This window comes from Cynoglossus semilaevis, chromosome 4 (genome assembly GCF_000523025.1).
Source record: "Cynoglossus semilaevis isolate Cse_v1.0 chromosome 4, Cse_v1.0, whole genome shotgun sequence".
NCBI classification, from domain to species: Eukaryota; Metazoa; Chordata; class Actinopteri; order Pleuronectiformes; family Cynoglossidae; genus Cynoglossus; species Cynoglossus semilaevis.
In genome coordinates this window covers 2,719,391-2,745,367 of record NC_024310.1, presented here as the reverse complement: position 1 = coordinate 2,745,367, position 25,977 = coordinate 2,719,391, and the positions used below count along the sequence as shown (strand labels likewise).

The window sequence follows — 25,977 nt, the reverse complement described above, 5'->3', positions numbered from 1 at the left end:
GAATTATTAAAAGTGTATTGGCCTCAAAGTCAAACACATAATGAGTTATTTGGGCTGATTTTTTTTTTTTTAAACCTATGAACCTACAGCCTGGCGGCACAGAAAGAGACCTAGCATCACTATTTTAGTTCTGAGTGTGGGTGGATTTCTGACTGAGCTACTCGGTGTAGAAGAGAGAGGGCCTGCAGCCATGGCAGCCACAGTGTATTAAGGTGAGACAAGATATATGAGGCCCAAACAGGACTGGCTGACACTTGACTGGATGGAAGATGAATGAAGTGAGTAAGAAGCCAGAAGGGAAGACGAAGAAAAAGAAAAACTGGAGAAGAACAAGACACTCCTGAGTCTGGTTCTCGCTAGAAAAGAAAAGAAAAGAAAATCAAACCCAACTGTGAGGGTTTTCTGGAGAAGATCTGAGGTCTGGAGCGTCCTCCCGGGTGTAAATTAGAGTCATCACAATAACTGCTGGTTTTGCAGCAATGTGAGGCCCTTCCATTAGGTTCACCTGGGCTGAAGGCTGCAGTCCTGTCTTCAGAGGCAACACAGGCAGGTAGGGAGGTATTTATAGCCTCCTGCTCAGGCCTTAAAGAGCTGCTGTTGTTAGTAGAAAATGAATGCGTCTGAGTGAATGCCCGGGGCTGTAAAGACATAATACTCAGAGCCATATTCATTCACATTCATATGCAGCGGCACATTCTTTTACACACAGCTGTTTCCTTTGAGGACAAACGAACGGGAACATCTGCACAGGAAATGTTAAGCAGGTAGGGAAAAAAAAAGAAATCTTTACGTTCCCTTCAGAAGTCCTTTTCTTTATACGCTTTGAGAATTCCTCTCTGTCGAGCTCCTCACCTGGGAGGACGTTCTTTATTTTCAAATCCTTAATGCAGCTCCGCAGCATCCGACTCAAAGCCGTAGAAACGCACCAACATAATACCAACGCTTTACACAACCTCAACACAAAGGTGTGGATTTGCCCGTCTGTGTTAAAGTGTCGCTCAATCACAAACGCAACAAAAACATGGCACAACAAATCCCTGCTCTGCAGCACGTTTTCAGCCGAGCAGGTGGAGTGTCGTTTTAGATATAATTAATACATCGTCGTCTGTTTAGAGAATTGACAGCGACGGGGTGATGGGCCGAGGTAAACTGAAGGGGAAACGCATTAGAAGCGCAGCACAAACCACCCCTCACACTTGATTTGCCCCATTTCACCTCCGCTGCGACGCCAGATGCAGCGGCGGGCTCCACGAGCGCTAACACAAACAGTCAGAGCCAGCGTTCAATCCTGTGTAAGCAAATATGTCAGGTTCAACTTTGACAACGTGCCGCGGGAAACACCGAGTACACTCGTGTTTGTAATGGTGCATTCACAGTTCATCGACAGAACCGCGCTGATCACATGTGCGACGTGTCAAACAGAAAGGACAAATGTGAGATTCTGTGATGGAAGCGCCTTGAGCTCAGTGTAAATAAACAGTCGCAGGAAATGTTTCCAGTGTGTCTGACTGTTTGATCTGTTTATAATGACGCTGCGCTAATGAATCCACCAGCGTGGACGGGAGGGAGGGGTTGGTTGGCGAGGGGGGGGGGTCGAAGGGTTGAGAGGAAACACATTTTCTGAGTTGGATTACAGCACATCGTCTTGACAAGTACCCAACGTGACAGTTTGGAAGTTTGGGATTAAAAGTTTTGCTTCTGCACGTCTCTTTTCTTTTCTTTTTTTTTTTTCCACCGAGGTGGTTCCAGGGCCAGTTCAGAGCCAGTGCCTAATCATGAACCACTTCTTTGTTTTCAACCTCAGTAGCAGTGGCTCCGGGTCATAAAAACAGCTCTACCCAACACAACGCATTTGTGAGACTCGAAGTTCTATTAGTCACTGCAGGGGCTGGGGTTACTCCGACCAACAGCACCCGTAGGTCTAACCACAACATCTCGACTTGGAATTTCACATAACACTACATTTTCACATTGGCTAATAAACTCATGACAAAACTGAAATCAGAGAACTACATAAGAGATCACTGCGTTATTGTCCTGAAGCTGCTTCGACCATGTAGCATATTTAAAGAAAATCAGCAGATATTTTTCACAGCTGCTTCGACCATGTAGCATATTTAAAAAAAAAAAAATTAAACAAAAGATCTACATGTACAGCCCACCTCTCTGATTTATGCTTTACGGTCGTAAAAATTAAATATATAAACAATGGTGTCATCCACGTAGAGGCTAATATCAACTAAGCAGTCCACAAACTTCTTCTATGGATATTACAGCAGAACAATGTCAAATTTTGTCCATGATTTCGTTAACAAAGACAAATATAAAGACATATATGTGACCGACTCACCTGGATGTAGTTCACATCGGTCTCCTCTGGAAAACAACTCACAACGAAGAGGAGAATCAGACAATGACATCACCAGTTGTTGAGCAGCTCATGTCATCTGCAAAAATGGAAAACATAAAAAGAGAGACATTAGGAAAATCAATCACTAAAATTCAATTATCAATTAATCAACCTAACATCCTGCCCCGTCTCTGCGTCTAAAAATGTCAGTGTCAACACCACACATGACCAGTGTCCGTCCCCGACAGGAAGCGGGCCACTGTGTTTCCATATCTTCCACCTCATGAATCACACATGCCTATGGACGAATATTAATGAAGCAGAAAGGCCATCGTACGTGTGTTCATCCATCATGGTTCCATGGCTCCTGCTTCAGGGGGAGATCTGGGACCTGGGGGCTAATTTATAACCTCGTTCCTGTCTTTGGTGCTCAGACATACTTCAGAGGAAAGTTCAGAGCATCAGCGTGGATAAGCGGTCAAGGAGCGCATGTTAAAACTCAGGCTAACAACTCATTAGGAGGAAACGTTCCAGTTTCCAGCTTTGATTTTTTTTCCTTTGTTTTTCGAGAACTTGTGGACGATCCATTCGTGACTCATGACTTATTAATGAATGCAGCGTGAATCATAAACTAGCAGGTTAGAAGTGTAGACATTTACCAACTAATCCATCTGTGAATGAATCCTTTAGCGTGCGCCATTAATTACTGTATGAGCGGCTGGTCGCGGCCCCAGGCGTCACACACTTACGAACAATAAAGCTGCGGCTGCATAATGTATCACTCCATATGAATTCATATTCATATTTATCACTGCACGTCCCTTAATGTGCACAAACGTTACACAGTGAAGTAACGTATAGAAATCCTTTTCACTGCTCAATTTAGCTAAACTCGCGCGCCTTTCATTTCCATGACAATAAGACGTGCATCATTTTCATCCCGCATTAGCCTTACCGTTAACTGAACGCAACTCTTGACAACAGTGAAAGACGAGACTAGCTTAAAAAAAATAAGTGAAAACTGCAAGAAAGGCAAAAAAGGAGATAATGACCAAATATTAGATTTTTTTTTACTTCTCTATGCTGATGATATCTCCATTTTCAGTTAACTGCAATCATTTTTGGGCCACGTTTAAACCTATATAAATCAACCTAAAATGGATATTAACTAAGAACACAGTTCTAGACATTTATATTCAGCCCGGATTCTGCTCATAAGAATAAGTTCCTGTGCGAGAGGTTGAAAAAAAAACCCCAAAAACACTCTGAAATCTATGCCTCGGTTCAACACTCCCACGTTCATTTATCAGTTAAAAGGACAAAGAAACTCCTGTGTTTCACTGACAAACTTTATATTGTTCAACATAAACCAAATTAAAAATGGATGCCTTCTATTTAGTCCAACAATTGGAGCACAGCCAGGTGTACCACTGGGACGCATCTCATTTTCTTTTTAATTACACTTTTTAATTATTTGGAAACGAAGGAAAGCCAGTGCTGGAGTTGTTCAGGTGGAAGTGACCAGTCGTAAAAAAGGCCGCAGTAGACACAGTATATCGCAATATATCGCATCGTTGCCCCCTGTATCGCGATAGGTATCGTATCGCCACATTCTTTCCAGTTCACACCCCGACTGAAAGTGAATCATTTCTATCTACTTTTTAAATAAAAAACAACTAAAGTTTTAGGTTAATTTAGCCAAAATAAAAGAATCAACGGACGGAATAATAAAAACCTGGACACGGCAGGTTTTCTGGTCCTGCCGTCAAACCTTGGGGACAGCTGAAGACTACAGAGGTTACATTTCCATTTCAATGTGGAAAAACCTCAAGACCCCCATGAGGAGCTGCCAAAGCACAACAACAAGATTGCCTTGTTACAGACTTTATAAGGGATTGGCTGTCAGGAGTGGAGAACATGTCTCTGCCGTGATTCAAAGTGACTGTTGTTAACCCTCGATTTTAGCCTCAAGTGCTGTTGCCATTTTGTGTCTGAGCTGCAGTGAATTCAAGGTAAGGTGAGGTGATGTGAGGTGGACTGCCACTCACTGCTGCCATTTTTCTCCCACCTCTGTGTTTTATTAATATTCAACCACTGCCGGAGTTAAACTTCAGATTCCGAGTGAATTCGCTTCATCGTTTTTTTGATCGACTCGACGCCTAAAAAGATATAAACCTCTACGAAACCTCACCTTCAGAAAGATGAGCAGCTCTCACTCTGTTCTGCCCAGCTCTAATTGGAAACAATGTGCATCTGGTACGGACACAGAGCATCAGTGTAATCCTGTTCAGCCGGGCCTTGTTCTGGCTCACGCCTTCGCCTCCCACCAGTGGAAATCCTCCCTTTTGACTCGTTTGTGTTAATGCTCCCCGTGCTCTCTGAACGGCTACGGCCAAACACCGCACTGACCTGCAGCTTCTGGAGGTCTCACAGACGCTGATGACTACACACCAATCACGACCCTCCCTCTCTCCCCCCCTCTCCCCCATTTCATCCCATTATTCTTACTTGATTTTGTTTTCTTTCCACCTTAACACCCCCCCCCTCCCCTTCCCTCTCTCTCTCTGTCTCACACTTGCTCTGCTAGAATAAGGTCTCGGCTCTGAAACTTGTTAGTTCTGGCACCATATAATCCGTTACAAACAAACAGGCAAACATCCAAGATTAATGGCAGTTCAGTGGCCGAGGAGAAAAATGGCTAAGATTTAGGGCCGCGGCACAGCTTCACAGTCCTGTGCACTTTCCCAGAGGAAAATCAACCCCCGCCCCTACTCCACACACACACACACACACACACACACACACACACACCTCAGACTCACTTCACTTTGTCGGGGAGGGACTACTAAAAGTGACCGTTACCTCTGTCTCTCTCTGTTGCTCAGCCTGTCCTTCAGTCTTTTGTTTTATTTTCCCACTCCTCTTCCTTCTACAGTTATAAATGGTGTTGTGTGTGTGGTGGGGGGGTTAGAGGGGAGGTGTTGGGGGGGTGTTGTTGCCATGGCACTGAATGCCAACTCTACTGGCCGGTGCCTACTGTCCCAGGATTCCTCCAGTTAGTGCACTGCTAACCCCTCATGGCAACTGCAATAACAGTCAGTGATGGTTTAGCGTTGACATCATCAGTCCCCATTCTTGTGTGTTTCTTTGTGTGTGTGTGTGTGACAGTGTGAGAGAGAGAGAGAATCTCTGAGAGTAGGTTTGAATGGTTCCATTTCTCGGCTCAGGCTACTGTACTCTTTGAATCCACCGCAAACCTAAAATCAACCCAGGTTCAGGGTTAGCATTAGCAGCAGGCTATCAGTCACCACGACACACACTCTGACGGAGTGTTTTCCCTTCAAATGTACACCTCTTTAAACATTTGCAGTAGTTACTGTAGGTCACCTAAACACAGCGCAGCTCTGGTGCAGCTCAGTCGGTAAGTCGTTTTTCTTCCCGCCTGTCAGCCCCAGTTTAAATCACACCGTTCGTCCAACCCTTCTCTGCTCGCAGTGTTTTTCACCAAGCCCATAATAAAAGGTTGGGTTCAAAAATGAGCACAAAGATTCAAACTGTCTCCATATCAACAGTCGTGGAAACCCAAGAAGATGGAAGAAACACTGCAGGGTTGATAAACCTAAACATTTCAGGGTTAACCATTGCATTCTGGGATTTATTTTTTCTATAATAATTCACCGTCCTCCATCTTTACATTTTCTGGCACCTTTTGGGGTCCAGGGACTTATTTTGGGCAGATGAGAATATACGACGTCATTGACATATGGTCCACATCAAGGGCACACCATCAATGCATCAAAGGCTATCACATATCAGACCTGGCTCTTGGTCCCTGCCAAGATTGTCAGCGAAATCTTTGAAAAACGTCTGTGAAATCCTCTCATTCAAACCTGTTGAAAAAGTTATATTTCAAGCCCCGATGTGCCTGATCTGGGGCGTTTGATTTATGACACGGGTCTGCCAGTCTGACAGCAAATCTTTAGGAACCCTTTCTAGTATCACCCCTCCCTCTTTCCCATCAGGAGCCGCAACCCACCTCCGAATGGTCCCCTCGGCCTGGACGGTCAGGTTTCTAAACCTGGGCTCTGGGCGCGGTGGGGAAGTGTGTGTTTGACATTGACTACCACGTCTAATGACTGAGTTAAGAGGAAAACCTACACGTGGAATCCTGTAAATCCACATGTATACTAGAAGGCGATCAGCAGGTATGCTAACTCAGTGTGAAAAGGGAGTAAATGTGTTGATATGGTCGGTTAAAAAAAAGAGGTGGGAAATTTTAGATGGCTGCGACAGACAGGAAGTTACCAAAAATGATGTCATAAGTGAAGCAGCTTTATCTACTGAATATATTTGTAATTCGACTGAAATCTGATGGTGAGTAAGACGTCATTTGATCCTCGTCTTCATGAGGCTCCACTAGACTCACTCAGACGGGAAAAGTCATCAAATAAAACTTCAGAGCTTTGAGTCAACGTGGGGGTTTCTCTCCTGGGGGGAGGGGGGGCGGGGAGGGGGGGGTCAGTGTTGGATGTTCCTCCCGTACGCAACAAGTTGAATTCAGGCGTGTCTGACAGGCATGAATCAGGGGGGGAATTCAGGCGTGTCTGACAGACATGAATCAGGTGGAAACTACGACGTTCCCGCTTCACCTCATTACTGAAGAAACACTGTCAACTCCAGCGTTAGTCTTTAAAAGGGGGACACAGAGCCCCTAGGGGTTGCAGAGGTACTGCGAGGGATTCATGAATTCCTTTTTTTTACATAACATGAATAATATGAATATCTTATTTCCCTTCACTCCACTTTCCCACTCATATAAAATGTGGTAAACTATACATTACTATTCACCAGATTTAGTAAATAAATGTAAAAATGTACATGGTCCAATAGACAGAAAAAAACTGCAGGACCAGTTCAGTATTCAACACACTTATATATAGATATTAGGTCTAAAGTAGGGGGTATATATATGAGGGGGTCCATGGATTGATTTTTCATCTGTTCTGGGGGTCCATCAAAATGTAACTAACTCAGAGTTAACTGACATAGTCAGGTAGAACTCCTTCACAAGATGGAAAAAACAAAATGGACAAAACACAATAAAAGGAAATTTCACCAGGAAAAAAAAATGACGTAATAACAATTACACTTTGTCAACGATCTCTTATTAAATCCAAATAATTCGATATTTAGATTGGAATCTGCGAAATGCATAAACCTTTCATAAATAAACTCCCCCCGAGGTGACACGTTAATTACACTGGGAGTCGGAGTTAGATAAAGATATGCTGTTTATGACCATCGTTTTACCCAGGAGTAAATTTGGATTCTATCTTTTCCAATTGCACAAAAGCCCAGCGTTAATGTCCATTTGGGGAAAGGAGCGTTTTTAGGTTGGAAGTGGATTGGTTTGATTTCTTTTTTTCTTTCTCACTCTGGGTCTTTGATCAGATTTTGATATGAAAAACACACCTCCATGATTCCGTCCCCGACAGGAGACATCATTAGTCACATTTAACATTTGTTTCTACAAAGTCTAACGTTGTGATTGTAAAAAAGCCACAGAAACAAGAGGAAAACAAACCCTTGGAGCTGTTTGGTTAAAACCTACACAGTGATGTAAACTTTCACCACCCACTCCAGGAGAAGTCAAAACAGGGCGCCGTATCCAGAGTGTTAACTTAAAAAAGTTCGGGGAATAAATCTTCCCCGATTTTCCAGAATGATTAAAGGTGGAGCTGAACCACCGGAGCATGCTGCAGCTGCTGCAGACTATACATTACGGTGTGATCTTTAAAAACCCCATTATGACTAAAACAGATTTCCTGTGGCTGGCTCTCAGAGCCCGGCTCAGCTTTCATACGACTGCGGCTCGTAAAAGCTGTGGTAAACGATGGGAGACGTTTATAAGGTGGCTGCGTTACGGGAGGTTTGACGAAAAACATGAACCTGTCCACCGTGTGGTATCGACACCTTCTTGTGGTCTTGTTGGAACTGAACGAGAACATGGACCAGAACATGGATCATCGGCACCTCAGGCACCAACATAATGACATTAGCCGTACCTTCATTTCACCACCGAGGGCCTCGGCTTAGAACCAGAGGGTGATCTCTTCTCTGTAAATCACGTTGTGTTTAATTATTATAATTTAACAATTTAATTTTTTTCCTAAAGTTTCCTAGTTTCCACATTCGTTAAATTAATCTCAAGTCTGTTTATAAAAAGTCAAATCAGATGTTTCATTGACATCTCTACATTTTTAAAGTCCAAAAACATCCGCAAGGATTCAATAATCAACAGATTTCCATTCAGTTTCCATGTGTTATTTATCCTAATTTGTTGCCTTTGAATAATGATAATAAATATATAACATTCTAACCTATGTTTTTATGTGTTGCTTTTTCTTAATGGCGGCCTGAAATTGAATCTATATTTGGACGTTCCAAGTATAGATCCTTGGACTCTCTGGAGACTGGAGTAAATGCCTTGAAATGTTGGAATCAATAGGTCAAAAGGTCAAAATCTATTGAAGTTTCCGTAGCGGATCGTGAATGAGAGGCGGGGGTTTTGTCAGCAGAAAAAATACCCCAACTTTTTTTTTTTTTTTGTCTCTTGTTTGACATTTTGGTCAATGAAGTGTCCATGTGGAGAGGGACAACAAACGACTGAGGCAGAGCAACACAGACATGAAGACAAACACGACGTCCCGGTCTCATAAACGTGTCCACATTCAGCAGATTTTCACAGGAATCAAAGGAACTTTAGCACCAAATGGACAACACTGATTTCTCTGTCAGCACCCGAACAACTGATGTCCATAATTTGGAAAAAAAAAAAAAACTTTTAACCTTGGATTGAAATTCTTGCCATTCTTATTTTTTCAATAGCACAACAGCCATAATGTTACACATGTGTTTCTGTCCATGAAACTAATGTGTTCAGGTTTCCTGAGAGTTAACCTCCATGTAACAAGAGCAGAAACCAACCATGTTTTCAGGCACATCTGTATGAACATAAGTCCATCTGTGGATTTCATTACAGCAGGAACAAAGGGAACACATGTGACTGACGGCTTCCCCAGTGTGCTACTGAAGACAGTGGTAATGATGTGAAGTGTTGCCTGCAGGCCTCTGAAGAAAAAAATTGACCTTTGGTGAGCAGACAGTGGCGACGGATAAAAGTGCGAGGAAGTGAAACCGGGTAAGGAGGCCGCTCTCCGCTGTGTTTAGTATGCACGGCCACACTCCCGGCTGTGGCACGGCAGCAGAGTGTTGATTCAGATCAAAGCTCTGCGCTCAGATCGAGTCGCTCACTTATTCTCACTACAGAGCTCGCATCCTAATGGGTCTCCGTGTCCTGATCTCTGCTGAAGGATGAAAACTTCTGCGGTCGGAGCTGAGAGCTGAGAGCTGAGAGAGAGAAAACCGGAGCCCGTTTGACACCCGCTCTGTGGGAGCTCACTTTGTTTTCGGTCTCCCTCTGTGCGCTAAAATTAACTTTCAGTATCATTCAACTTAAACTCAAGGTCTGCGTGGAGATTAATGAATCCACGGTATGTGTTGGTTTGAAGAAGATCTGCATGAAAATGTCTTTTTTTTTTTCTGTTGCAGTATTTCCCTGCACTGGTCGTACACCACAGCTCCCATCATTACCATCTAATTGGACTATTATTCCATCATTTTGTGCAGCCATCCTTGGTTAGCTTTTGAGTTAGCTTTAGCAATCAGATAAAGAAAATGATCGAGCAAGGATCAAATTACAAACACAAAATAAGAATGTTTTAACCAGGTTATGGTAAAAGCAAATTTTTTTTGTTTTTCACCAACCCCAGAACCATCGCTAACCTTGAAGTCACTGCAAATTTTTTGCGGTGTTTTTCACCGTCACCAGAACCATCGCTAACCTTGAAGTCACCTCTGTTTTGTCAGCATTTAGTAACAAACAGCCAATCTAATAGCATTGGGCAGGAGAACATTGATTAGCAATTATGACATTTTGCTGTTGGCAAGCAAATAAATCAACAATAAAGCTTTAGAAATATTAAAGCTGTATTTTGTAAAAATACTATAAAACCTGTATGAAAACGTACAAGTGCAAACTCATTTCCAAGATGGCCGACATTCAAATTCTGCTGACATCACTTCCAACCTGGGCGTTTCCTTTTTCCCATTTCTTCATTGGCTGTTTTTGTTACTTTTTGCAGAGTTTAGCTGAACAAATTAAACTAAAGGCGTTGATGCTGATCTCGGCCAATCAGAATTCTTTAAATCCCCCAACACCACAGGCACAGATTTTGCAGTTGTCAAACGTAGGCTAAAATTAGACGTTAATGCGAAGAACAATTTGTGTTGTTTTTTTTTTTACTTCCAGCACCTGCTCCACCGTGTCCTGGACTCCAACTCCATCTTTAACACCTGCTGTCAGTCCACTGTCCACCAGGATGTGTTTCAGTGTAATATGTACCACTTTCAGTCTCTCCACACTCGTCACGTCTGTGACAGAGTGTCCGTCACAGCGTCCTCAGACTCACGGGTTCACCTCACAATTTCACCATCATCTCTGAGAGCGCGCGTGTCAAACACGTCAAACTCTGCAGCAGATTAGGACACATGAAGAGTAAAACACCTCACCGCCATCACACTGGTTCGACCAATCATCAGTGTCCTTGACTGAATGTGTTTTCTCTTCTGTAAAACGATATGAGCTCAACAGATGTGTGCACTCAAACTCAGATTTGCTGGGAAATAAAATAAAAAAAAAGAGCTGCATCATCACTGAGACAGGGCTGTGAGTGAGGTGTTGTTCTGAATATCACTGAGTGAGACTGTCACTGCACACCCTCCCCCGTCCTCACCCTGTCTCCAATCCCAGAATGAGGGAGAGAACTCAGTATTCACGTCCCGTCCGGTCAACCTGTCTCAGTTAAATATTCACACCACATATCTTCAAGGCCTGAGCCCAACAGTCCCCGCCGCCTGTAAATATCTCAGTCAGCTCCTCGGCGTGCTGCAGGTCTGCCTGTAACACGCCGCGTGCACCGGCAGATAAACACTGCACACTGTCTGTTTATAGATAACGATTGGTGAGGTCTCCTCAAAGACGCCTCCGAAGCTCTGAGCGCCGTCAGAAAGCCTATGGTTATCCTTATAAGGATTCGCTCATTTGGTCGATCCATTCTCCATTAATTATACACATTAGGACCATGTGAGGAGCTGCAGCCAATCACAGCAGCCGTCAAGTAAGAGCAGAAAATATGATGAACCGCTAATGGGTCACAAGAAAACAAACCTACAGTTTGGTCATGTGTATGTTTTGGACTCTATCCAGAAAAGCAGAGGTTCTAAAAGTAGGGGGCGCGGAGGTTTTTTCATCCGCAGTCAGGCAAATTGTTTGATTGTTTTGTAGGAGTTACTTCAGGAGTCTGTGTTCGTATGTCATTTTATTCAAAGCAGTCGGACAAAATGGCCACTAGGGGTGTTGATGTATGAGTTATATCTTTCAGACCTTGACCTTGGTAAGTAGTTTTTTAAAAGTTCAGTTAATTTTCGAGGCAAAGTCGAGTTAACGCTGAGGGTCTAGATAATACTGCTGTAGATAAAAAGAAGAGTTCTGAAGAAAAAGTTTAGAAACAAGTGCTTTAAGGCAAAAGTGTTAACCACCGTGTGGCGCCACAATCAATGGTTTTTACATTGAATTACTACAGCAGGTCAAAACTTTAATTTTTTCTCTGTAAACTTTAACAAAATGTCTTCGAGACAGAGTGAGTTAACGTTTACGTTCTCCTTTGTTTACCTGCAAGTATGAAGATGTGGAGGCTGTTCTACAGACCAACCAGTCGGGGGCAGTAATAACTGTATATTGCTAATCAAAACAGCGATCTGGTTACTGAATATAAATCAACTTGTCAATTAGCGTCTGACGTGGTGTGAGGAGAAAAAACAGAAAAGTGAAATAAAGACGGTGAGTTTGTCTGACATTCTCTGATCTCTCCAGTGAAAAGTCAGAACCGATCGTTCATTAAACAGTTCTGACGATGTTCTTCTTTAAGAACTTTGGGATCATCCATCACGCCGCCTCACATGGCGCACCACAGGGCACCGCGGTGAAACCGAATTCCTCACACTTTCTCCCGTTGACTGGGCGTCTGTCTCTGCCGATCATAATTCATACCCTGTGTGCAGCCCTCCACTGTTTGGTGGCTTAGTGCCGGCCCACTGAGCCCCGCTTTCTGCTCTTTCTGCTGCTAGCCTCTCAGTGCTGAGTGGCTGTTTTGAAATCCACAACGTGCTGGAGAGTCTAGACGCATCACGTAGCCACGCAACTATTAATGCAGCACGGAGTGAGCTGACAGTCGCAATGTGACCCCGACGTTTATGTTCCCGTCAGTGCATGTTGATACCAGAGAGAGAGAGAAACCAAACAACACGACTGTTTATGACGCGGAGACATAAGAAGTCATTTCTAAATTAAACTGTGAATCAAATATTCTATTGGAATAAAAGACAGAAACAAACGCCGGTGGCTTAGAGCTGGTGCTCAGTGAAGCAGTTAGGTGACATTAAGGGTTTATGAATATATCAATTATTTGTGTTTTGTTTCAGACCAGTTCTGAACACACACACACACACACGCGCAGCCTGTTTACAGAAGTGTTGCGGCGGAGACCGAACAAAAACAGTTTTTCCGGCTCGAATTAGCGACAAACAAAATTAGACAAAGACAATTATAGAACGTTAAGTTGCCAGTTGTTGTCGGCAGCGAACGCGACACATTGTCCATTTGGACGTTGTTAAAACGGCGCTAACCGTAGATTCATCATCCTCTTCATGGGCTGAGACTGAACTGGAACCAATCCCAGAAGTCATTAGGACCAGCAGTGTCACATCCTGTACAGACACAAACAGCCGTTCACACTCACACTTGAACCACCAATCAGTGTCCAGTTAACTGAATCTGCAGGTTATTGGACCGTGAGACTAAACCACGAGTACCCTGAGAAAGACTGGAGAGCCAATCAGCTACCACTAAGATCAAAGTGAGTCTTGTCACCTCATTGTTTTTATAGCATTGTTTCCCAAAGACTGGGTCGCGACCCTCAGGTGGGTCGCAAGAGTTGTGTTTTTTTTGGGGGGGGGTCGTCTCGCGTCACGTTTCCCAGGAGTTTACGAATAATGTCTAATGACGGGTTGCGAAGGTTTGTGACTTTTAAAATATGGGTCCCCAGAAAAAAAAATTGGGAAACACTGTTTTATAGTAGAGCAAAATATCTTATTTTTAAAACAATTATTTAATTTTTTTTTCTTTCATACGAACGTTACAAGTTAATTTCCTTTATGGTTGAAGCGTAAGTTAGCATTTATAACATTTATAATTGCATTTACAATAGAAATTGAACTATCTTGCTAACAGCTAAATATTAATAAAGGCTGAAAATTGCATAGCCTTTTTCCAAGTGGACGTCGAGACACGTCCTTAATACATGTAGTCTCCTCTACTACTGACCAGGACGACCGTCCAATCAGATACCAGTCCAGCTGTAACTGCAGCTGAATTGAACTGTACATGTGAACACACCGTCAGTTTCCTCTCCTTCACTATATTTACACTCAGCACTCGGTCCAATGCAGCACACTCAACACCAGCATCTGTACAGTACACATACAGGCAGCAAATCTATAATGAGCAGTGGCCCACAACACAGCTCTGTCAGGGTCAGAGGTCAGAGCGACTCCTTATCACACAGCTGCAGGCCAGGCCTCCTCCAGCACACTCTAAACCCTCAGAATGGATTAGAGACAGCTCCTCTGAGGGAAGGCCATGCTCCACCACTTCTTGTTGACTACATTTTGAGGTCAATTTTCCATGTTTCTTAAATATCTCATTTCTATGTGGAAGCGCGCTGCAGCCCTAATCTGTCACCATCGGCCAGGAGGTAATGGGAGTCTCCCAGTATTTCCAATGTTTCCCTTTGATGCTCTCTCCTCTCTCCCTCACTCTCTGTCTTCCTCCCTCACTCTCTGTCTCCCTCCCTCACTCTCTGTCTTACCTTTGACAGTGCTGTGAGACACTCTGAGGCAGAACACCACGGTGCATTTCGCGTCTCATGCACAGCTTCATTGTGGAATAGAGAAAAGGCGTGGGACGGCTGCCAGAGGAAGTGAGCGAGGGAAGAAAGCCAACAGGAGTAGGAGAGACATCACATGAACAGGTTCCTCTGAAGCTAAATCTTTATTTATGCCAACTGCAAATCTGAAATAATGCACAAAAAAACAACAACTAAACGGGAGAGTCTGGAGAGCCGGGAATGAAGAGAAAAATATTATTATGAAAATAATGGGGAATCGATTTTAGATAGTTCTCTTTATGAATATCAATTTTATAATTTTCTTCCTCAGTGAACATATTCAGTTTTATATTTTAATTGTTCTGTCTAATTGTTATAGCCAACTAAATCAATGGTCCCCAACCTTTTTTTCTACCAAGGACCAGTCGGCCGGTATCAGCCGTTAATACCACACCATCGTTGAAGCATCGAAACATTTTCAAAATAAAACTGTTGGAAACTGTTTTTAGACTTTCTTCTGTTAGTATCAGTTTTAGACTTTCTTCTTTTAGTATCACAGTCTGAATGACCTTTGACCTGTTGTTCTGAAACACTGACAGACGGACCTGCACGGGTCCCCGGACCGAGTGTTGGGCACCCCTGATCTAAATGACAGTGTAATCCAGGTTATACCTTTGACATTATCAGTCCGTCACGAGGCCATGACTGTGTTTGACTTGAATTACTGTCCTAAAAACTGGCAGTATTTTCCCTTTAACTCATCTCCGTCAGCACTTTATCTGTTTTTCCGGAACCATTTTCTGCTGCTGCTGTTGGAACGATGCCTTAGTCTTTGTGTGCTTACATCAGCGCCGGGCAATTATTCATAATAATACAAAATATGGCAGTGTGTAGCTTTTTATTTTTTTTTTCTTTCTTCCTTTTTTTCTGCTAAATTAAAAAATATCACCATTTTAAACTGAGCTGTAATTTACCGCCATCTCCTCCAAATTGAATTATTTGTTTTTGCACACTGTTCAGTTCTGCCTGACATAATTGCAAACCAATTTTGTTGTCATCGCTCGTATTAATAGTCCGTGCACACGCTCACATTTTCATACGCTTCGTGCCACAGCTGCTGGGCGCACAAAAATCTAAATCGACAGACACGGAGGACAAGGAGGCGTCCAACCTGGACATCAACACAGACCACAGCGTGTCTTCCACAACGCACCGTTAATGAACGTACAGAACAGCAGACTGAGTTTCTGAGTTGTTTAATTAGTCACATTTTTTTACATCATTTAAATAGAATGATCCAAAAAACGACTGAGTTCAAAACCTGCCGTGGGCTTCAGGGAAGCCTTCGCTATCACAGCGTTGGACCAATCACAGAGCCAAGGGTCCGCCGGTCTCTGCCAAAGGCATAATTAAAATGAAATGTAATTACTTGTATTGGTGAGGGCCATTTTCACATATCACACGTTTTAGTAGATTACGCAGGAAATCACATCCCAACATCAGCGCCAGGGGAATTTTTAGCCTTTTTTTAGCTTTTAAAATTCTCCAACATTCAAGTGTGTTTTACGCTCTTTGCCAATGAACAACAAGCGTTACCGTAGCACAGGGAGCTGTCGGCCAATGAGCTGGGTTTGAAACGGCCTCATTTGATATTAAAATGTAGTGAATTGCCACTTAAGTCACGACGTGAATGAAGACTAAAAAAAAATAAACTCATCACGACTCCATCACATTCACCGCCCTGTGACTTCCGTCCCTGAACTACGCCGCACTGTGACGACAGTCGCCGCCGTCACATCAGTGAAGTGTGACAACCTAAATTTACAAATCCAATCTTCCAATCAGAGGTTCCCTCCAGAGACGGTGGAGCAGACAGTGGAGTGGAGTGCAGCCAATAAAATACTCCAAATGGACTTCCATTTCTATTATCCACGTATGTTCTTTGCTTTGCCCCCTAAACCGATGTCATTCCACAAGAATCGCTGCTAAGAAATTGCCAATTTATCCAATTCACAGAAGCCCAATCTCAATATATCTTCTTCAATTCATCTTCTTACCACCAGCCAACACAGCCCCCCCCGCCCACACCCTCACCATCACCCACCCACCCTCAGCCACCCACACTACAGTTTTGATTAAAATGCCTCAGCTTACTTAATAAAATTAGCGACACAACAGCATGACGCTACGTTCATGAATTATAATTTCTCTCTGCGTCTGAAGAAAAATGGAAAAACGTGCCGAGCAGAGAACAGACATCATTTGGTTTCACAGTGTGGTGGCGTTAAAGCTAACGGTTGTTTGAATAATATTCACTATTCGGCTTCATGAAAGAACGACTTTTTTTAAAAGGGAAGGTCAAAAATAGATAGATTTTTAAATGTTGTTTTTATAACCAAGATACGTTAAAATGTGTTTGACAGGATTCTCACGACAAATGTCTTTGTTTTTTTTTTAACCAAACCTGAATGGAAACCTGTTCAAATATTTGAAGTTTTCCAACAGGTTCTGATCCAGCGCCAACTGTTTTCCATCTTTTCTCAAAACTGAAATCATTTTTCAAAGGAGCCCAAACTCAGACATTTGTCTCTACTGAAGTGTTTTTTTAAAAAAGAGAATTTTCAGATTTTCGTGGACTTTTTGACATTTTTTTTTTCCTTTTCCAAACAGTGTTTAATCAACGCCTCCTCAGTTTATGACACAGTCGTGACACGTCGACTGGTGCTTTTTGAAAACATTAGACTCATTAACCCCGGTGATGAAAAGAGTCAAAACATCAAATACCAATTCATTCTTTTGCTAGTATTCATGGACAACAGGTCAAAGACGTCTTCCAAAACCTCGAAATCTCTGCAAATAGCAGTGAAAAGTGATCGAGTCCTCCATGGTCCGTGGAAAAGTATTTGCTTCGTTGATCAGTTCTCCCGGGGCGGGCCTTAAAACCGGGTCTGAAATCGGTCAAATGTGTTCCTGTGACCACGGAGTCGATTCCCTCTCTCCAGGGACGGAGTCTCTTCCTACAGTGTTGTGTCAACTGCCAGACACTCAAAGCCCCTGGTTACTTAGACTGTGTGTGTGTGTGTGTGTGTGTGTGTGTGTGTGTTTTCTACCCAGAGAAGCCAGCATGAAGGAGAGGGAGGCAGTGAAATGTTAATGAGGGCACTGGGATGTGAACAAACAGCTTCCAGCCTGATGAATCCATTCAAACAAAGACAGAGACACAGAGGGAGAAAGAGAAGAAGAAGAGGGGGTTGTGGGGTCGAAAACTTCAGGGGTCACACACTCAAATTTGAATGTAAATGGACACAGATGACCCAGCAGCTTACTGCGGCGTCTGGGTGTGTGTGTGTGTGTGTGTGTGTGTGTCTTCTGCTGCAAGGACATTCATTCATGCTGAGGTTCTTCTTCACAAGACTGTTTGAAGAGGAAGAAGTAACGGAAGACGGAGGGTTCTGGAAGGAACGTGACGACACGACAAAGTTCGGAGGGTTTGGGTTTGACTTGATCCTGTTTCTATATCTACAAATCTTAAAACTATTTTGAAGTTGTGTTTTGACCCTCTGGTACTTCATTTGACTGAGAAAACACACAGTAATGTAGTATTACTGAGTAGTGACAGCCAGCAGGGGATGAAGGAGGGGGATGAAGAAGAGCAACATGGGGGTTAACTGTTTGACCCCTGACCTCCTGTTGTCTCAACTTTGGATGACACCCCCCAAAAAAAAAAGATTCAAATGTAACTCCAGACCAGTTTGTCGAAACCAACAGGTCAAAGGTCATTCGGACTCGGTAACGACTGATACCGGCCGACCGGTCCTTGGTACCAAATGGGTTGAACCACAGGTGTGGAGCACAGGTGGGGATCAACCACTGACCTTCTTGCTGTAAAGCAAGAGCACAAACCACCTTTCCGTGGCCCCGTGTGTCACATTATAAACAATACACGGCTCAGCATCGACTTCCATGAAGGTTAAAGCTTGTAGACCCAGTTCTCAACAGTATTCTGAGTGAAATACTCCCATTACTCATACAGGATTACTAATATCAGGTACTTCATCTGGGAGTGAAGATCAATCCCTGATGAATCCTACGTTCAGTCGGGATTTAACAACAGTCAAGAACTCGACTATTAAAGTCGTTGATCACCGCAGTCAAATCACAGACGCCTCATCCTCTCAGTATTCTCTGTGCTCAGCTGTCACACACACACACACACACACACACACACTTCAACAGTCTAAAGACTCAGGAGATAATAAGGTCTGAACCTTTTCCAATATGTGCGAAACATAACTATCTGAAAATGTCCGACTGAAATGTCAACACCCCGAGAGGCCGTCCATCCGTCCGTCGGTCCGTCCGTCACTGAAGCCGTCCTCCAGCTCTATTTTCATTTTCACTTTATTGGCTGTGCATCAGCGGCATGAGTCCTCCTCACAGACACAGCACGGGGGCTGCTCGTCCGTTAGCTCGTTTCACTGTCCTCGTACAGTCACTTCAGCTGAAGTGGAGTATTGAACTTGGCTTGGCTCCCCCTTCTGGACCAGCGTTTTATGGACTGCATTATCATAACAATTTGATCGGCTTTAGATGAGAGTTAAAAAGGCAACAAATCAGGTTTAATACGTTTATAGGCAGATGCTTGTTTTTTCAACCTGCAGGAATTTTATATAAACAGGAAATTATCGTTCTCTATAAGAGTTTAGCCAGAAACTCTTCTGTTTTCTATCCATATAAGCACGAATACAAGTCGTTGAAAATACCTTGGTAGACCCAAACGACCCAAACATCCGACCTGACCACCACCACCTCTCTGGAACCCAAGCATGTGTGAAACAGCGGTAAATGAACGCTGTGTAAGTGCCGACCCTGACGGCCAGAACTCATTTTGAAAACGTCGCTCCACGGCTCGTGTTATTGAAATTTGACACAGTCAATAAGATCAGTGGGACACTAATGATTTTAACTCGCACGCTGTGCCAGCGCGACAGCGCCATCATGATCTCAAAAATGTTCGGCGTCATCATCCACTTCATTAAATTCCCACTCACTCTGCTCTCTGACTGCACCTCAAAGATAACATTATATTTACACGGCTCTTTCACAGTGCGGTCGGTCGGACCGACCGTGAACGCCTCATGGCCAAACCACGTCGCGTGTCGTTTTGTAAAATAACAAACGCAGTTAACTTCCCATGTGGTTTAATCCTGGTTAACGGTGACAAAGTATAAAACCGACAACTTGGACAGGCTGATAATCCATCACGGCGACAAACGACAAAAGTTATTCACACTCACATTCACACCTAAGGCGAGATCAGAGCGTCCAGTTTTTTAAGTTTTTTGGCAGAAGGGAAAACTGGAACCTCTCAACATGAAACTTTGGTTTAGACATGAATGCCTATTTTTTGGATTTAGTTTTAATTTTGGATGAATATGGATTTTTCCATATTATCTCTAATCCAGTTCACATTTTTCTATGATGATGTTTGTAAATGATCCTTCATAGTTTTTCCCAATGATACCAGTGTTTTCATGGAATAATTCAGTGAGAAAATAAATATATTTAATTTATACTGTTTATGTTGTTGTCAGGCCACTGCTCCACCCACTGAGGCACAGCTACCGATTAGGTCCCAAAATGCTGTGGCTCACAGTTTGGGATGGGACGCAGCAGAGTTGGGTTATAATTAAAAGACTAGGATTGGTTCATCCCTACACCACCCCCCCTCTCCACCCCCCCACTTCTATCCCCCCGGTGTGAGTGCACTGCTGGGAAAGTGTGTATAAGCTGATTTGACATTTCCAGAGAAATGGAGTCCAGTGAGTCCTGTACAAATAATATCCCGACTCAGCAGTGTTTCAGTTAGGAAATGATCAATATTTAACAGCTTCTGCTGCTGCTCTATCTGTGCAGTGCAGCTCCGTCAGGAACCGATGAGATCTACCTGCGGTGTTCTACCACCGTGTCACACACTTTAATATCTGGTGACAAATCCCCAAATACTGTCCTACTGCTGGACAGCACTCATTATTTCAGTCAGTTAAAATTATGTTGTAAACACAGCATTTCATTGGGCGAATGAAGACAGGGAGTCTTCTCCACCGTGGAGTCTTTCAATAGTCCAATAACGACGGTGTTCAGTCCCCGTCCGCCTGTCAAAGTGTCCATAAAAACTGACAGTCTTTCCTCCAAATGCTTCTAATGATGGGAGTTTGTTCCTGCGCCAGGATTGTGACTTACTTTCAGAAGAGGAGCGCAGGCGGTGGAAAGACGGGGGATCGCACAATATCATTCTGAGAGAAACTGCAAAAAAGTTCCCGTGCTGCACGTCGATTTAAAACTAATATTTCATTCATTTTCAAAGATGGCATTTTAATCAGAAGTGATTAAATATGGATCTTTTAGCTGAAATGTTAAACATTGGAGGCAGAAACCAAATTAATCTCCTCTCCTCGAGTCAAGTCGGGTCCAATGTTGAGTCGGAGTTCTGTCTCGACCGATCTGTGCGTATTTATAAAAATGCAATTAGAATGCAGCGACAGAAATACTGTCTTATTATTATAATATTCTATGGTGTGAAACAACTCTGTCGCAAAAGGGCTGAGTATTCAACCAAATATTTTTTTTATTTATTTCTGTAATTGTCCGATTAATAATCAGGCAGAATCTTTGGACAACCGTGTAATGACACTGTTGCTCGTGTTGATGATAAACATCAGCTCTAAAATGACACATTTCGCTGCTTACAGGAAATTAAATTTCCTGTTAGCGGCAATTAACAGGAAATTGCCGCTAACAATTTAGTTGAAGGAAACTAAATGTATGTGGTCATTTAGCGGCGCCCCCTTTAGGCAAGGAATAACTCGATTTAAATATAAACAGGGAACGAACATAGGTCGATGGAAGGTGTCCTCTGAAGTCATGGAAACACACGTGTGTGTGTGTAGTGTGTATAGTGTGTGTTTGTGTCCAGAGGCAACCAATAGTGTGTGTGTGTGTGTGTAGTGTGTATAGTATGTGTTTGTGTCCAGAGGCAACCAATAGGTAACCTGGCCAAACAGAGGATGTTCAGGATCCAACAATAGGTAATTACCATGATCAGAGGCTGGCAGTGCTGGAATCACATCATCAGTCCCTGGGGCCTGGTTGGAGCTGGACACACACACACACACACACACACACACACACATGACCGTGGTCCCTGGTGTAATCCATCACACCTGTAGGGGCTGTAGTGCAGCTAAAGCAGCAGATTTCATGCCAGTTTCATGTGTAGAGGAATGTGAAGCAGGAGGACAGACGGAGGAGAGGAGCAGAGATAAGAGCCCAGCAGGTCCACGCTTAACATTTTCACCCACTGCTAAAGGAATATAAGTACACACACACACACACATACACTGTACAGGCATAAGCATGTGTGCAGGAAAATGTGCGGGAAAAGGTTTATAAGCACGTGTGCAGGAAAATGTGCAGGAAAAGGTTCAGCCATTAAATGCAGTAAAGAGTCCAATCTAGATTAGACACGTTTCATCAACAACTCATGAATATTTCTCTTCCTGATCCAGTTTAACCTTGGATTTAGGGGCGAGGTGGAGGAGTTCTACCACTGCAGCACCCATCCTACAGAAAATTAAGGAACCCTTGATAACACAACTACACAACCAATCATGTTTTTGAAACATTAGAGGCCAGAAACATTTTGAACCAATCGTTTACATCACTGGGATTGGTATTGAGGCAGGTATCAGGTATTGATTATCAGGGATACCAACAGTTAGTCTCTCCTCCCACTTCAAACACCACCACCACCCCAAGAGGACACCCCCACCCTTGTTAGGAGAAAACCTCCATTCGTGCTCTGATTATCAGAAAATTGAGGTAGGTATCGGATTCAAGATGGCGGCTCGAGGCTCTTCACTACTTTGCACCTTTTTTGTTTTTTCATCGTACGCCCAGGTCACAGCAACCCCATCTACAGCCGCCTCAGGCAACAACTGAAATCGTGCCTTTTCACAAACTCACAACATCCCACCAGAGATAGCGAGACCGCCGGGAGCGTCGGACTCAGCAGGCGCCGGCCTGGTAATCTTCCTACTGCAGGGCAGGAACAATAACCAGGAACGTTTATCCTGGAATCATTAATGACCCTAAGACTAACATATTTCATAGTCTGTACTTAAAGACTAATCATTCCAGAACGTCCACTCAGTGATTGCTGATTGGCATCTTGAGGATTTAATGACAAGTCAACCAAGCGAAAAAAAAACATCTTCATCATAAATTGACTCTCAGATAAATTAATAGTTTCAGCCCAGGCTGTAAATTTTGGCTCATGTCCTGTGGAAAATAAATTCAACGGCTGCAGCTTGATTGAGGTTCATGTCAATATTTGGTTTTCTGAACCTGGAGTGGGTAGTTACAATAAATAAATCAAAAGGAATATTTCATGTATATCTAGCGAAAGTTGGGATGCTGTAATTTTTCAGCAGAAAGTTTCGTTTTGCTTTACTGGCTGAGCAGTGGACCTCGCTGCAGAGTTGAATTAGTCAGAGTTGGGTTGACATGGATGGTTGATCAAGAGTCTCCAACCGTTTTGACAGAGCGACTCGTTTGATACCGACTTCCTGAACAATATCATAATAATCAGTTCTGGGACATACAACAGCAGACACCGGTTCTTACCATCGTCACTGCACCCATTTACAGTAACAGTACTGTTTTTGACCCACTTATTGATTAGTTTTATTTTAACCTGAGAGAATTTTATCATTTAAAAGTCACAGACCCGACATAACCCATTAGAATCTTCCCTAGATTTGTCCGATGCCCCCCAGTGGTCTGTTCTATTTTTAACTTTTGTCTCTCACTCTCTGCCATCTCCCGTCTTTACTCTAACAGGAAATGGCAGGACATGTCAAAGCGGTCTGCACAGAGCTGTAAAAACTCCCAACAACCACATTGACCAGGGAAATATAACGGCCTAAACGACCTGCGCTCGGCCGCTGCACCAGTCAGAACAGGTCAGTAACATTTCATTCTACCCCCTCTAATGGCAAAATGAAATAAAAATGGAAATGAGACACTGAACAGCAGACTGTGTGAGGGCTGTTGGACTAATCCTAACTGCGAAAAAAAAAAAAGTCAAATCTATGATAGCCAAGTTTTGCCAGAAAAATAAGTCGAGGGGAAAGTTGCGGGCTGCGATTCTTCCCTGTTTTCACCATCAATCTTAGTCCATTATTATCATGTCAACGGTTCTGTTTGATTTGATTCCATAATGCATTACAACACATCGTAGCCTGACTTTTCCGTCACAGAGCACGAGGCTACATTTCTGCTGAATGTTTTTACGGCGGTCGGAGCTCTGGGAGTGCAGCATTTAATGTTCCTCGCCTCTGGAACATCACAAGTATCCAATTTGCTACAACAAATGAACGTGAACTGACCCGGTGCAAATTTTTTGATTGAATTTTCAATCTTTTCTGTAAAATTCATTGTCTAAAAGTACATTAGAAAAAGGAAGACATAAAATCTGCAAAGGGACAGTAGAGATACCGCTGTCGTTTATTTTACTTCTACTGCTTAATTCTTCCCCAGTCATGGTGGGAGCTGGAACTATTCCCAGCATGCACTGGGCAGACAGTTTGCTAGTACATCACAGGGCCACATGTGGAGACAAATAACCATTAACACTCACATTTATATCCATATATAAATCGACCCTCATCCTGTGTTTTACTGCTTCATCTATTTGAGACTCCAGCAGTCACCAGACGAGGCTAGGCTGCACTCTGGACATTTAGCCTAGCCTAGGATGTATTGACAGTCACACCAACGTACTACATACAGAGAAACCATTGGATCAAAGCGCTAACCTTGTTGCTCGAAGGCAAGTGGCCAATGGCAGTACTTCAAGATCATAATTAAAATTAAATCTCCTGGATGTAACCCAAATATCAATTCATCTACAGTACAGATAGTAGTATAGTGTTCGACCAGCTCCGAATCTTTGGAACTCCAAGTGGTCAGTACTGGCTGTCTGTTCCACAATGTCCAGTAAATGTGTTTGGACTGGTCAGAAATGGACCAATAAACTTAGCGAGATGTAGCCCTACTCTCACGTATCTTTCCCGTCTTTAAATCAAAGAACTTTTTTTTTTCAAACAGTAGTAAATATTAATGACAAACCTTTCAAACCGACACTTCCTGTTAAGCAACGAACCCTGGTTCCAAACAGATATCACTGAGGAAAACCAACCCGTATGCTTTGATCGCGGCTTCAACAGGTTCAACGATTCAATACATATTTTAATATCTGCTGCTCAATATGTAAATATTGAACAGATCAAAGCACATTGACTACAGATGAGCATTTCCAGTTAAAGAATCCAATCTCAGTAATATTTGTGTACAGTTGGCTGATTTATGCGAACACTGATCATAATAATTTCTCAGATCAGGAGGTGAACTGGGAATTCACTTGGACTTTAAATCCCAGCGTACTGTAGTCGTAACAAGGACTCACACAACCAGGTTTTACTACTTCATTATATCAGTGCATCTGGCACCGACTTTTTTTATTTTTTATTTTTTTTATCTCTTTAGCAAGTATAAATTGGAAACCAAAAAAAAAAAAAGCAGCAGACACAAAACAGTCAATAAGGCATAAAAGAAGACGCGAGGAGAACAGCATAAAATCATAACACAATCAGAGGGAAAACAAACCCAAACCACCGGAGAACACGGAGCAGAGCAGTCAAATAAAACTCTAACACATCTGTAAATCTGTCGAGGTCTCAGCCGGCGTACGTCCACGTGTGTCCAGATTAGAGCTGGACGATAATGTGATCGTACCGATACCACCAGAGCTGCCGGTTCTACTTATGGCTTTTTGTTGATTTGTGACATTTAAATTTTACCTTTAAGCTTAAATTCAGGCAAACAAACAAAAAAAACAGGACAAGTTTGAAGATAAGGCCCTGCAGGAAGGAGAAAAACAGGACAGGTTTGAAGATAAGGCCCTGCAGGAAGGATTGAGAAGTACAACAATGGGTTCAAACTTTTCAGACTATAATGAAAACTAATGTGACGACGATTGGAAATGAGAGAGAGACAGAGAGAGACAGAGAGAGAGTACGTGGGATATAAAGATGACGGATATCTGATGGGCCACTGGACATCGACAGAACCCTCTGTACTTCCATTACTTGGTGTGTGTGTGTGCACTGATCCATCTTGCTTACACAAATGTGTGTGTTGTCAAGATTTGCGATGCACTCGTTCTCGTTATGCAGTGAAGCAGTGTGAGAGGAACGACTCTCTGTAATAACAACAATAATTATAATAAAATGATAATAATTATAATGACAACAGTAGACTATCAGTTTATGGGCTGCAGTACTTTACTCTAATATTACATTACAGTTACACACTGCTGCCCCTGCCAACTCACTGAAGGTGGTTCACGGGCTGAAAGTGGCCCGCGGGCCCTTTGAGACTCCAGCTTTGGATACTGATCGATTATGTTGATATTAATAAATACATTTGATTGGTTTAATT

At 43.0% G+C, this 25,977-nt stretch overlaps 1 protein-coding gene across 1 annotated transcript in view; it reads right to left on the bottom strand.

Annotated features, from left to right (window-relative positions):
- fat3a (FAT atypical cadherin 3a) overlaps positions 1-25,977 on the bottom strand; it is a 127,139-nt gene that overhangs the window by 90,979 nt on the left and 10,183 nt on the right. Inside the window, exon 2 of the mRNA XM_025054841.1 lies at positions 2,351-2,447. The gene's annotated coding sequence lies outside the window, so the exon portion shown is untranslated. The remainder of the gene's footprint in view (positions 1-2,350; positions 2,448-25,977) is intronic.